Source organism: Octodon degus, unplaced genomic scaffold, assembly GCF_000260255.1.
Source record: "Octodon degus isolate 3935 unplaced genomic scaffold, OctDeg1.0 scaffold00250, whole genome shotgun sequence".
In the NCBI taxonomy this organism is placed as follows: Eukaryota; Metazoa; Chordata; class Mammalia; order Rodentia; family Octodontidae; genus Octodon; species Octodon degus.
This window is the reverse complement of record NW_004524826.1, coordinates 338,779-351,555: the sequence shown is the minus strand read 5'-3', so window position 1 is coordinate 351,555 and position 12,777 is coordinate 338,779. Positions and strand designations below refer to the sequence as shown.

General features: G+C 43.8%; 1 pseudogene; it reads left to right on the top strand.

The window, feature by feature from the left end:
• The first annotated feature begins 1,094 nt into the window (after window positions 1-1,094).
• Window positions 1,095-12,777, top strand: part of LOC111813977 — a 25,020-nt pseudogene continuing 13,337 nt past the window's right edge.

The following is a 12,777-nucleotide window of genomic DNA, read 5'->3' as shown; positions in this document are numbered from 1 at the left end:
TTTTCAGTTAGAAGAGAGAAGGTTAGAAGGTTTTTGGAGTCACTGAAAGCATATAGGTGCCACCTGGTGCAAGATTAAGTCATTTCCAGGGACTGGAGGGATAGCTGGAAAGCACAAGGAACCGGGTTCAGTCACCAGTACCACATGCTGTGCCAGCCCCACACCAAGCTGGCCACTGAAACCAAGCATTGTGGTGCATGCCTGTAATCCCAGTGCTGGGGAGGCTGAGACAGGAGGATCATTGTAAGTCCGAGCCGTGTAGCAAGACCCTATACCAAATAAATAAATAATCCTTTTTAAAATATTAAGCCATTTCCAGAGTGCATCCCTGGGCCAACACTTTGGAACATAGTTTGGAAGTTTCTTACAAGACCGATCATACTCTTACCATGTGATCTACAAATCGTATTGCTTTGTATTTACAAGTGAGTTGAAAACATATCCACAGAAAAATCTGCTCATAGATGTTTATAGCAGCTTTATGAATAACTGCCATACAGGGCCCGGGGTTTAATTCCCGGGCATGTGGTGCCAGCCCCACCCCAAGGGGTGATTGAGACTGGGCCTGGTGGCACACGCCTGTAATCCCAGTGCTTGGGAGGCTGAAAACAAGAGGATCACTACGAGTCCGATCTACATAGTGAGACCCCTGCACTAAACACATAGAATCAATAAATAAATAAATTAAAATGAGAAAAGAAAAAAAACAATAAAAATGGTACAGAATTTCAATTTTCAAAATAGGAAATTAGCAATGGTTATTATTCTGCTCAAATTTTATGTCAACTTAAAAACTGTTACAAAAAAACTAGTCTACTAAAAGTATGAACAAATACTACAGAATGAGGACAATATTTATTCAAGAGCACCTGGGGTTCTTGAAGGAAAAGCAGCCTTTCACACACCCCAGGGCTCAGAAGACCCTCTGAGCCCCAGGCTGGGAGTCGTAGATATTCACTGTACCAGGCACACATTTACTGGTCCATCTCCTCTGCCAGAATGCAAGCCCCTTGAGGGCAGGGACTGTGTCTGATAAGGAACTACATCCAGATTTCCTGGCAGAAGGCTTGGCGGCCAACAGGTATTTAACGCACATGCGCTCAACCAGGGAATCGCAGCACATGGAGAAGCACCTAGCTGTGCCAAAGCCTGCTTGGCTCCAGGCGCTGGACACCCCCAGCGACGTCCTCCAGGAGCACGTAGCACCTGTGGTACCTGGTGTTGTGCTGCAGGTCACACTGATGCTGGAGGGCACAGGAAATCACTCCTGTGGAGGTGAGCGCTGAGTGAGTGTCCACTGGCAGAAGAGAGCTTCTTTCGCAGTATGGCGTGAAAGCAGAGAAAATTAGAACACTAGGATACAGTTCCTGACTGACAGAGAGATTGCCAGATGAGGAAAATGTCAACCAATGCAAAACTATGATGGTTAACCTGATCACCAACTTGGTTGGCTTAACTGGCACCTATGAAATTAGTAAAACACATCCCCAGCTGTGTCTGGGTGTCGTCACATCTGGTCCCTGGCCCTCGCTCTCAGACTCTGCCCTCACTCTCTGATTCACAGCTTCCATGCGGTGGGCAGCTTCCCTCTCCTGTAGCCTTCTGGCATACTATTTCTGCTTTAGAGCCAGCCAACTATGGACTGAAACTTCTGGAATCGTGAGGTACATAAATGTGCAGTACTTTGTCTTGATAAGGAAAAGGGACATACAAAAACCAACAAGGATTTGAACTAACTTTGTTTCAAGATCTATTCTTTCATTTTCTGACTGTGTGAAGAATGATATGTTTCCCACCTCCATGAGCCTGCTTCTTGGTGAACAAAATGAAAAACAAACAGCAAATTTAAAAAAAAAAAACACACACACACACACACTCAGAGTGAATGATCTCCCCATTCGCTTTTACCTTTGTGACTTAATAAAAGCCTACAACAAAGGAAATACTTTTAGTTTTCATGGTCTTCATCTTCTCTGAAGCAAGTTACCAGCTACATTTGCTAAGCTTTCATTTTCACCTTAAAGTAACTGTCACAGATACTAATTTTTATTTCATGATGGCGCTTGTATCCTCAGCGCACCCTGCTCTGACTTTTCTTCACAGCCTGCCTTCTCTGTGCCCTCTTGCCTCTGAAGCTCAGCCAATACAAAGTGCAAGCAGAGCTCAGAGGGCAGGAGGGGGGAGACCAGGCAGGCACATCTCCCCCAGCCATCCCCTGTTACACTGGCTTGCTAGGGTCATCATAACTAATTACACAAACTGATGGTTCAAAACAGCAGAAATTTGTTGTCATGCACAGTTCTGGAAATGAGAAGTCCAAAATAAGGCATCCACAGGACTGGTTCTTTCTGCAGGATTTTTGGGAGGATCGTTCCTTTTCTTTTGATTTCTGGTGGCTGCTGGCAATCTTTGGTGTGCTGGACACACAACTCCAATCTCTTCATATTGCTTTTTAGCTTGTGTGTATGTCTACAGCCTCCTGTTTTCTCTGTTATAGGAATGCCAGTCACTGGTGTCTCTCCTAAATCCAAGATGATCTCATCTTGAGAACCTTAAATACACTTGCAAAGACTATTTCCAAGTAGGTCATACTTACAGGTACCAAGGGTTTGAATTGGACATATCTTTAGGGGGCAGGCACAATTTAACTGCCTGTCTCATTTATTTTTCCCTTGTTGCTGGGACAAACACCTGACATCCAAAATTAAGGATGGAAAGGTTTGTTTAGCTCACAGTTAGTGGAGGTTTCAGTCCATACTTGGCTGGCTCCAAGGCTGAGTGGTACATGGAAGAAGGCAGCAGTTCATGGATGCAGAAAACAGCAAAGAGCAAAGGGAGGAGCAATAGCTGAGGCAGCTAGCAAGCCTGTCTCCCTTCCCCACATTGTATGAAGATGGGGCTGGAGAGATGGCTCAGTGGTCTAAAGCACCTACTTAGAACAAGCTTGGCAAAGCATCAGGGACCGCGGTTCAATCCCCCAGCACCACATGCCAGCCAGCCCGCCCCCTGGTGGGCTGAGCTGGTCTCTCTCTCTCTCTCTCTCTCTCTCTCTCTCTCTCTCTCTCTCTCAAATAAAGAAATAAACATTGTATGAAGATTACCCACCCCAGGGCATGTGTAACACTCACACCCATAATCCTCGCATTGGATCATGAATTAATCACAAACCCTAGCTGCCCCAGTGACTGCATGAGACTTTGGGGTGACAACTAGACGCAAATCATAACACTGCCTATACCAATCCTAGTAAAAACAAGCCTGTGTGGATGGACAGAGAGCTCTTCCAGAGTCCCAATTTTCATGGCTAACATTATTTTCTTGTCTCTTTTTCCCTAAAAGTGGTAAAGACTCCCTATTGGCTAGGCTCTGAGTGCCTAAGCCTGGATATAGAGTTCAAAGCATACCAATGAGGCTGGGTGTGACGGGGATCTGGGAGCCTCTATAGGAATGGCTCCCTCATAATGAGAAGTGAGGAATTGGAAGTGTTTCTCCCCACCCATCTTTGGTTGAGGGCTTCTTGTGTGAGCCATGACTCCACACCACTTCCTACCTGCCTTGTGCTGTGCTGAAGACAGGTCCTTAGGTAGGGTCATGCCTGTCCCTGGGGAAGAGCACCAGCCTGCAGCGGTGAATGTTAAGGGGCCCTAGGGAAGACACTGACAGCCTCTGCTGAAGGCACTAATGTTATTCAAGAAAAAGACAAGGGTAGAGATGCAGACATCCTAGGAATATGGCAGATGAAGCTGGACTGTGTCACATACCTGAGAGACTACTTGTCTTTCCTGTCCTTGCCATGGCTGACTGGCAGGCAGAGAGTGGCCCCCACTACCCCATTTGACTTTGTGTTCTCCATATAATTTGTGTTGTACAGTGGAATATTAAAAGATGTCATAAATGAAAAAAATTTACATGGTTTGACTTGGATTGTCTATGATTCCCTCTTCAATGTTTTTACCTAGAACTTAACACTGGGCTTCAGTCCTACAGAAATACATAGATACATGAATAAATCCTGTAAATGTAGTCATTGCAGAATTAATTATAAAGGCAAAAATTTGGAAAACAGTATAACAGAAGGAAGGGCAAATAAGTTATGGCATATTCTTGCTGGGGAATTTTATGTTGTATGTCTTTACAGGAAAACATGTGAATAATACACAAACTAGGAAAAGTAAATTGTGGAACTATATATAGTCTCATTTTTGTAATGACAAAATCATAATTATGCATATTCAAAGATGCACATTTGCATTTTTCTTACATACTAGAGGAAAAAAGTGGAATTTAAAAAAGTATCTTCGGCTAGCGCAGTTGGAGGAAATAGAGAAAAGGATAGCCCTGCTGACAGTTTTCAAAATGTCATATGAAATGTATCAGAGGACACATTTAATGAATAAATGACAAAGAAAATCATGAAAGCTTTAAAAAATATGAAAGCTTTCCCTTTTTCACATCAGCTCCCAGCCCACTGATAACTATTTCCTGTGATGCATTCCAAAAGCTCTTCTAATGCATACATTCACATCCCAGATGCACGTCTGCATCTGTTCTTATTCCTTATAGTGCAACTTGTTCTTTTGACTCTTGAGGATACAGAGTAGCCTGATTCTTCCAAGGGAAGCATCCTTAGCCTGCACAGGAGCTTAGTGTTGCAGTATTTAGTAACCTTGTCCCCTACTGCTGAATACTGGATGTTTCCAGTGTTTTCTGTTAGCAAAACAATGTAGCAATAAACACTCCTGTCTATGTAGATCTAGCTACACATGCACTACCCTTCTTTTGGGTAATTTCCAGCAGAAGGATTACCAGTGGAAGGGTAAGTATGTACATCTTTAATTCTGACACATACTGTCAAATTCTCTGGAAAGAAGGCACCCATATATATTTCCACCACCGATGATTTATGAGCGCATTCATTTTCCCCTCAGGCTTAAAGCTCCAAGTGGCATTATGCATCTGTATCTGCCAGTCAGAGAGGTCAAAATTATCTCTATCATGATTTTTATTACCTGCACTTATTATGAGCAAGGTGGTACACTATTTTCTGATTAGGTGTGTTGTTTTTTCTACAAATATTAGTATCCTTCGACCATTTCTTTCCAGATTGGTCGTCTTTCTTATATTGACTCATAAAAATGTCTTTGATAATTGACTAAGTTTAACTTTTTATCATTTGTTTTACAAATACATGTATTTTTAATTTGTCATTAGTGATTTTATGGTACTTTTGCCCCATACATTTTCTAAAATGTTTGTATGGACACATATCAATTTCATTTCTTTATGGCTTCTAAACATTGCTCTTATTTAAAGCATTCTTCCTAGTTGCAGATTTTTCTAGAGATTTAATGGTTTTGTGCATAAATCATCGATCCAGAAAGCACTGATTTTTTTTGGAGAGAAGAATGTTTATTTTTAACTTTGCATGCACTTTTATTGTTTGAGTTTTGAAAATGAACATTTGTTTACTTCTGTAATTTAAAAATTTTGGTAAGTGAAAAAAAAAAAAGAAAAAGAAAGAAAGCATAATAGCCCACAGGACAAAACCTGGAGAGAGAAATAACAGGTAAGGGCTACTTTAATAGTCTTGATCAGATCAAATGTGCGCATTCAATACGCCGACCATCTATTATCTGTCAGGCCTGGTGCTAGATCCCAAAGGCACAATAAGAGCCTGGATTGAAGAGCTGACAGTGGAAATAAGGAGGAGGGGAAGGATTGATGGAAGTGTTTTAGCCTGTGGAACCATCACCATGGCAACAGGAGCCTGAATCATCTCTATGGAGACAGAGTGCTTGAAATTAGGACTAGAGGGAGAGTGTGACACTGCTGGTAAGGACTCTGAAAAAGGTAAACAGGCATGTGACAGATGTTTCAAAATTGCACTGCTACTTCCTAAACGGAGGCAATTGCTTCCCTTTTCCGTAATGTTCTGTTTTATACAGAAGTTAGAGACAAAATAATTCAAAGACATCACAGATTAAGACAAGTACAAGCTTTCTGGGGTCATTGCTGCTCATGACCATGCCAGGCAAGAGCCTTTTGCTTAAGGAAATTACCATCCAATATAACACATGTTATGTGCGAAGTGTTTTTGGATCCTGGACTTCTGAATTCTGTGCTGCTTTATTATTGGCAGGGACTTCTCTGCCCAGCAGCCATAAAGACCTCTGTCTAACACTTACAGTTAAAAAGAAACTTGTGCATGTTTAGGGATGGGGCCTGATTTTTTTTCTTTTTTACTTTTTAAATTAATTAATTAATTTGATACAGAATCTTGCTACACAGCTCAGACTCGTAGTGATCCTCCTGTCTCAGCCTCCCCAGCACTGAGATTATAGATGTGGGCTCCAGCACGGCGTGCCCATGGTTCCAGGGCCAGCCTGCATGCGGTACTGGGGATTGAACTCAGGTCCTTGTGCTTGCCAGGCAGGTGCTTAGACTGCCAAGCTATCTCCCAAGCCTTGGGGCTTGGTTTTAATGGGAAATTTGATCAGGGCTTGAGCTAAACTCTGGAGCTATTTGATTATCCTATAATACAGCAGACCACTTGCTCATGAGAACGGGGGAGTCATATTTATTATTGTGTCTAATAATCATACCTCTGCTTCTCCTTTGCACCTCATAATTTGAAACTTCCAGCCTTACATTCATGGCCCTGGGGCTTTGGGCAGCCCGAGGGCAGAGGGAGTTCTGAGTCACGGGCTCTACCCCATCTGGGACAGCGCCATCCTCCTGCCGCTGCCTGCCTCTGGACCTTGGTCTTTCCTCTGTCTGCGCTTACTGCCCCAACCACCTGTCTGTGTCCCGGTGTCCAGCTGCCACATCAGCGCAAAGAAAGTTGCTGCTCCTTTCATCAGTTGCTCTCAGGCAGACAGCTCCAACCAGCTTGTCCCCTTGGGTGTGAATTCTATTAAGGCTCAGGAATTACCAAAGGGAAACTTCCTTCAGTAGCAGGTGAGACTGCACTCAGGACCAAGATTGACCTCCTCTATATGACAGGGACCAGTTTGCCTCCATTCTAGAATGTTCTCCATCAGGTCTTCCTTCTAATAATGTGATCCTATAATATCAGTTCGCGATTTTTAACCATTGCAAAAGTCCCACAACTTGTCTCCTTAAATCTAGTCTGGTCTTTGGGGATCCCAGGCCACAGGGGTCTTCTGCCCTGTATAATGGGTCACCTATTAGCGGAAAAACTAGGAAGCAGGGTTGCACATTGCAGTTACCTAGGGAAACTGAAAAATACGGTATCTTCTTCCATTCCTCAGACATTTGAGTTTCATCTTTCTGGCATGTGGTATAGGCAAGGAGGTTTTAAATTCTTTTTCCTAGGATCAAAGTTGAGAGCCCCTATTTTTGTCAAAACTAAAGTAGGGAAAATTAAATAGAAATAATTCTCTGTTAGAACAAGTAAATCTAGCAATCTCCTTGGGTCACACCAAGTCCCAGAAATGGAGGGTGAACATTGTTCTTGTCTCTGTAGCACCCCCCCCCCATTGGATTCTCCATAGCAACCAAATGGAATTGCGTCCATTGTCTGGGCCTGGCTGATTTCTAGGTTTCTACTAAGTGATATGGAAATTGTTGGAAGACACTATATATTGGGACAATTCATGCTGGCATATTAAGTGCTCAGTTAATGTTTATCAGCCTTAGTTATGTGTTTAGAGGCTGCCTGTGCTGGGAATTAGAACACAGACTGGCAGGCCCCTTTCTCCCCTGCACATAGCAAAAAGTCTGAGTCTCCTTGTATTGGCGTTGTACAAAAACCTGTCATTTGGATGCTTATCGGCAATACAATAGGCACTGCAGAGTGTGAGGCTTACCGGCAGCCCCTGATCTCTAACAAAGACAATGGCCATATTGTACTGAGCAGACATCTTGCAGGGTAGAATGACTGCTACGGAAGCAGCCAAACTGTATGAACCTCATCTATATTTCCTCATGTACAAAGTAAAGTTATGAGCTCCCCAAGCATCCTAAGGATGCAGAGGTAGGGCATCTAAATAAAGTGATTGTTTTGAACTCCTAAAACCTACTGAGAAACATAAGCATAAAGCTAACAGAGTCAGCCTCAGGTGGAAGAAGCCTTCACAAGAGCAGCCTCATCTTCCTAGACCTCCAGTGGAGTCAGCCTGTCAGATACCCTTTTCTAGGTTTAGACCCTACACCATTCTGACTGGCAAAAAGCAATAAAAAGCAATAATCTTTGGAGAGGAAGGGAGTGATAGAGAGACAAGGGGGAGAGGGGGAGAGAAAAGGAGGAGAGATAGAGATAGAGAGAGAGAGAGACAGAGACAGAGACAGAGACAGAGACAGAGAGAGAGAGAGAGAGAGGAGACCAGTGCAGTTTGTAGAGTGGTCTGTCAAAATGCTGATCAAGACAGGCACCAGGCTCACCCTTGCATCACACAGCACTGCAGAGAGGGTGACGGGATGAGGGCACATGGCCTCGGCTGTAGTGGGTGGAGGGCAGCAAGGACTGTCGCATCCTCAACTTGTCTCAAATGAAATCTGTGGGAAAGGGCACCGGCAACAGGCTGAGCAGCAGTGCGCAGTAGCAAGTGTATGGCTTGGGAGCGAGGCTGCCTGGGCCCAGGTCCAACCCCACCAGTTACAGCGCTAGCTGTGTACTGACTGGCAGGTTTCTGGACTCACTACAGCTGAGTTTGTCTGCCTTTTGCCTGGGAATGATACTAACAGTACCTGTCTCACAGAGTACTGTCAAGCGCTGGGGAGGATAAGACAAGAGGATCACTGTCTTAGTCACTTTTTACTCGTTGCTGGGACAAATACGTGACACTTAAAATTAAGGAAGGAAAGGTTTATTTAGCTCCCAATTACTGGATGTTTCAGTCCACGCTCAGCTGGCTCCAAGGCAGAGCGTCACATAGCAGAGAGCAACCTTTCATGGCAGTGGCAAAGAGCAGTAGCACAAGAAGAGGGGTAGCAGCAGCTCTAGCAGCTAGCTTCTCTTCCCACCTTACACTATAATGCAAATTACCTGCCCCAGGACAGATGTAGCATCCATATCCACAAAAATCAACCACAAACTCCAGAAGCTGCCCCAAGACTGCAGGAGGCTTTGAGGGGACACCTAGACACAAACCGCAACAATCACTAAGAGTCTGAGCTGCATAGCAAGACCCTGGACCAAATAAATAAACAAATAAAAAAAGCCAAGTCTCTGTGGATACCAAGGGATAACTGTACTCCATGCACTGCTTGGCAGATACTACCTGTGGGAAGTGCTCACCGGAGTTAACATTTACTACCTCAGAGTAAATGCGCATATGGATTCTGGTGTCCATAAGAGTCCACAAGGACCTGAGTTCCAACTTTAATTCGTCATTTATTGTGTAAACTGCAGCTGTGCCTCAGTTTCTCCCCCTAGGCAGCAGGACAGCAGCAGTCAAGACTCTGTGGGTGATGGCTGGGACTGAAGGAGGTAATGGTACCTCCTGCCACCTACCTGAACTTGTGTTCCTGCTTGGTCTTACTTCCTGGGCCCTGAGGAGAGACCCCGCAGTAGCTTCTGCCCTCTCCGCCCTCAGGGCCCAAGCTCTAGGGGTTGAGTGAGCTCCCCACCGCAGGCACTGCCTTCACCTCCTGGAGGCCTTTCTTTTTGACCCTCAGTCCAGGTTGTCCCCAAATGTGGCAACTTTTCAACTTCTGCCTGTAGGTGACAATTCTGTCTGGAACTCAGAAATAATGTGGAGGGGCCAGGGAGATGGCTCAGTGGAATAAGCGCTTCCCTGGCAAGCGCAAGGATCTGAGTTCAATCCCCGGTCCCCCCCCCAAAAAAAAAAGAAAAAAAAGAAAAGGAAAGAAAAAAGAAATAACGTGGAGCCCATCGCTGTTGTTCTGGGAAGCTCTGAAAATCTCGACTTCCGTTGGCCAGGTGTGTGAGGCCACGGGCCAGGGATTCCCAAGCTGCTGCTCTCTGGGTAGACTTGGCGGCCTGGGGAAAGGTGAGCGTGCACTGCCCCCTGGTGGCCGCCGCATAGACACGCGCCGCGGAGGCCTCTTTCCAGGAAGGGCAGGCTGCCTTGGTGAAGGTTGCTCTATCCCAAGCCAATTAAAGTGCTCCTTCTCCACCTTTACCTGGCCTCTCCTGAGGTACATCCCCAGCCCTTTTTTTCTGAGGCAGGATCTCACTGTCACTACATTTCTGAAGTTGTACTAGAACTTGTGATCTTCCTACCCTAGTCTGTAACCCTAGAATGCTGGAATTACAAATGTGCACCACCACTCTTGGCAGCAGGTGGCTTCTTAACAGGTTGAGATGCACCTGGGGAATTGTCTAGTGACAGCCCATGAGTCAACATAAGCCTCGGGGACTAGGACAGAAACCATCAGGGTGACTGCCAAGGTAACAGGCAACTGATTGCCCGAGGTTTAAAACTTGCACTATGTTGCTTTTGTATTTTTATTTTGATTGATTGATTGATTGATTGATTGGCCTCCTATTAGGCCTCTACCTAAAGGTAGGACTGAGCCCAACCCAGGATAGAGGACCTGTTTTCTCCTTGCAGGAATTCTCCAGGTTGATCCAGAGCACCCTTGGTTGGGTAGAATTTTATAAGACTGAACACAAAACTCCCAGACAAGCCACTGTGCCAGATGCACAAAGGAGACCAGCAACTAAACCAAGTATGCAAGCCCTAAATCTGCACTTGTGTCTTTAAAAAATACATGTAAATCAATAAGATCAAAGACCTAGGACTTAGAATTGAGAAGCCCTTTCAGTAGCTTTTCTGTTGCTCCATTGCTGATTATTTTTCTTGGAATAAAATGAAACCAAATAAGGCCAGAGGCAGGGTGGTAGAGTGGTGGAAAGGTTCTTAGGTGTATCAGGAAAATATAACTCATGTCCAACAATAAGCAAGGAATTATGATGGTGGTACTCAAGGAGATACCTTCCAACTTCAGAAACCCATTCTGATCCTAGAAAAATAAGCACAGGGCAAGGCTGAGCTTTTGAAACCTTGGAATGGAAAAGTTTACAGAAAAAATCACATGCACAGTTACAAAGAATACACATAACCAAGGAACTGAATTGGACACTTTGAAAAAAATTTTCTCTTTCTTCCACTCAGAGCAAATGTAGGGAAATTTTCTCAAATTTTCAAAGAACAAGGAAGATCCCTTCTTTTTAAAAAACACTATGTCAGAGAGTTAAAAAATAGAAAATGATTCCCAACTCATTTCATAATGTTGTACGTAATCTTGTTATGAATGGGGGAAGCCCTCGGAATTATTAGATTAGTTTTACTTAGGATGATCCAAGCTTCCTAAGCAAGAGATGATCATATAAAATAAATGCAGTAGTGTATTTTAAAAATACAATGTATCAAATCAACTATAAAGAAAATAGGCAATACATTAACCATTATTAAATTCTTATTATCTTGTTTAGAAATTCTGTATCATTGCTTTTTTCTTTTTAAAATAACTTTTTTTTTTTTTGGTGGAACCGGGGATTAGAACTAGGGCCCTTGCACTTGCCAGGGAAGCACTTATTCCACTGAGCCATCTCCTCAGCCCCAATAAAAACAATTTTTAAAAAATACACCATAACCAAAAAGATTTATCCCAGAATTCAAGAGTGGTTTCCAAAAAAAAAAAAAAAAAAAAAAATCCTACAGCACTAATTGGAGTAATTCACCACACTCAAAATGGTAAAGAATAGGAAAAAAAAGATCTTTTGATTTTATATAAAGGCACATTTATATAAGGCAGGAGGATTTCAACTTTGAGTTGAACCTGGGCAACTTTGGGATATGGCAAGTCTCTGTCCTCAAAATAAACAAAATAAACTTAAAAATACAACAGAGTTAGGGATACAGTTGAGGTCAAAAGTCTTGAGTACAATGCCCAGTATTAGAAAAAAAATTACGCCTTGCCTTAGTCAGTTCTGAGGGGTGGGAAAAAGACTCAGCATCCACACTTAAAAATACCTTATGGTTTTCAGAGGATTCAGTCCATGGTTAATTGGCAGAACTATTATGGTGGAAGGGATGGAAAGGAAAGCTGCCCACCCCATGACAACCAGGAGAGGGGTGGGAAGGTGAAGAACAAGAAGATGCCCTCCCTGGGCACACCCTCTGTGCTCTGCCTCTCTGGACCAGGCCCCACATCTGAACATGCAAGACGGTGGGGGTACATTCAAGACCCAAACAATAACGTGCCTCACAATAGTTAACTTTATGTGTCACGTTGCTTGAGCTGAGAGATGTCCAGAGAGGTGGTAAAATTTTATTTCTGGGTGTTTCTATAAGGACACATCCGGAAGACATTAACATTTCAGTCAGTAGACTGAGTAACGAAGACATACGATCAGTATCATCTAATCCACTGAGGGCCAGAACAGGACAAAAATGTGGAGGAAGGGTGAATTCTCTCTCTCTTGTTGAGATGGAATATCTTGGAGTTGCTGGGTCTTGGGCCTTCAGACTCCTGGATTAAGGCCAGCCCCAACCCCTTCTTCAGGTCTCTGGACTTTTAGACTAGGGGTTATGCTCTCCACTCCCTAGTTGTCTAGTGTGCAGATGGCAGATGGTGAGGCCATCAGCTTCCACAGTCTTATGAGCCTGCTCTCATAAGAAATGCATATATACCAATGTAGAGATGCTCCTTGACTTACAATGTGATGACGTCTCCATACACCTAAGGCAACAATATCATCAATCAAAAATACATGGAGGGGCTGGTGAGATGGCTCAGTGATCTAAAGCGCGTACTTAGAACAAGCTTAGCAAAGCACAGGGACCG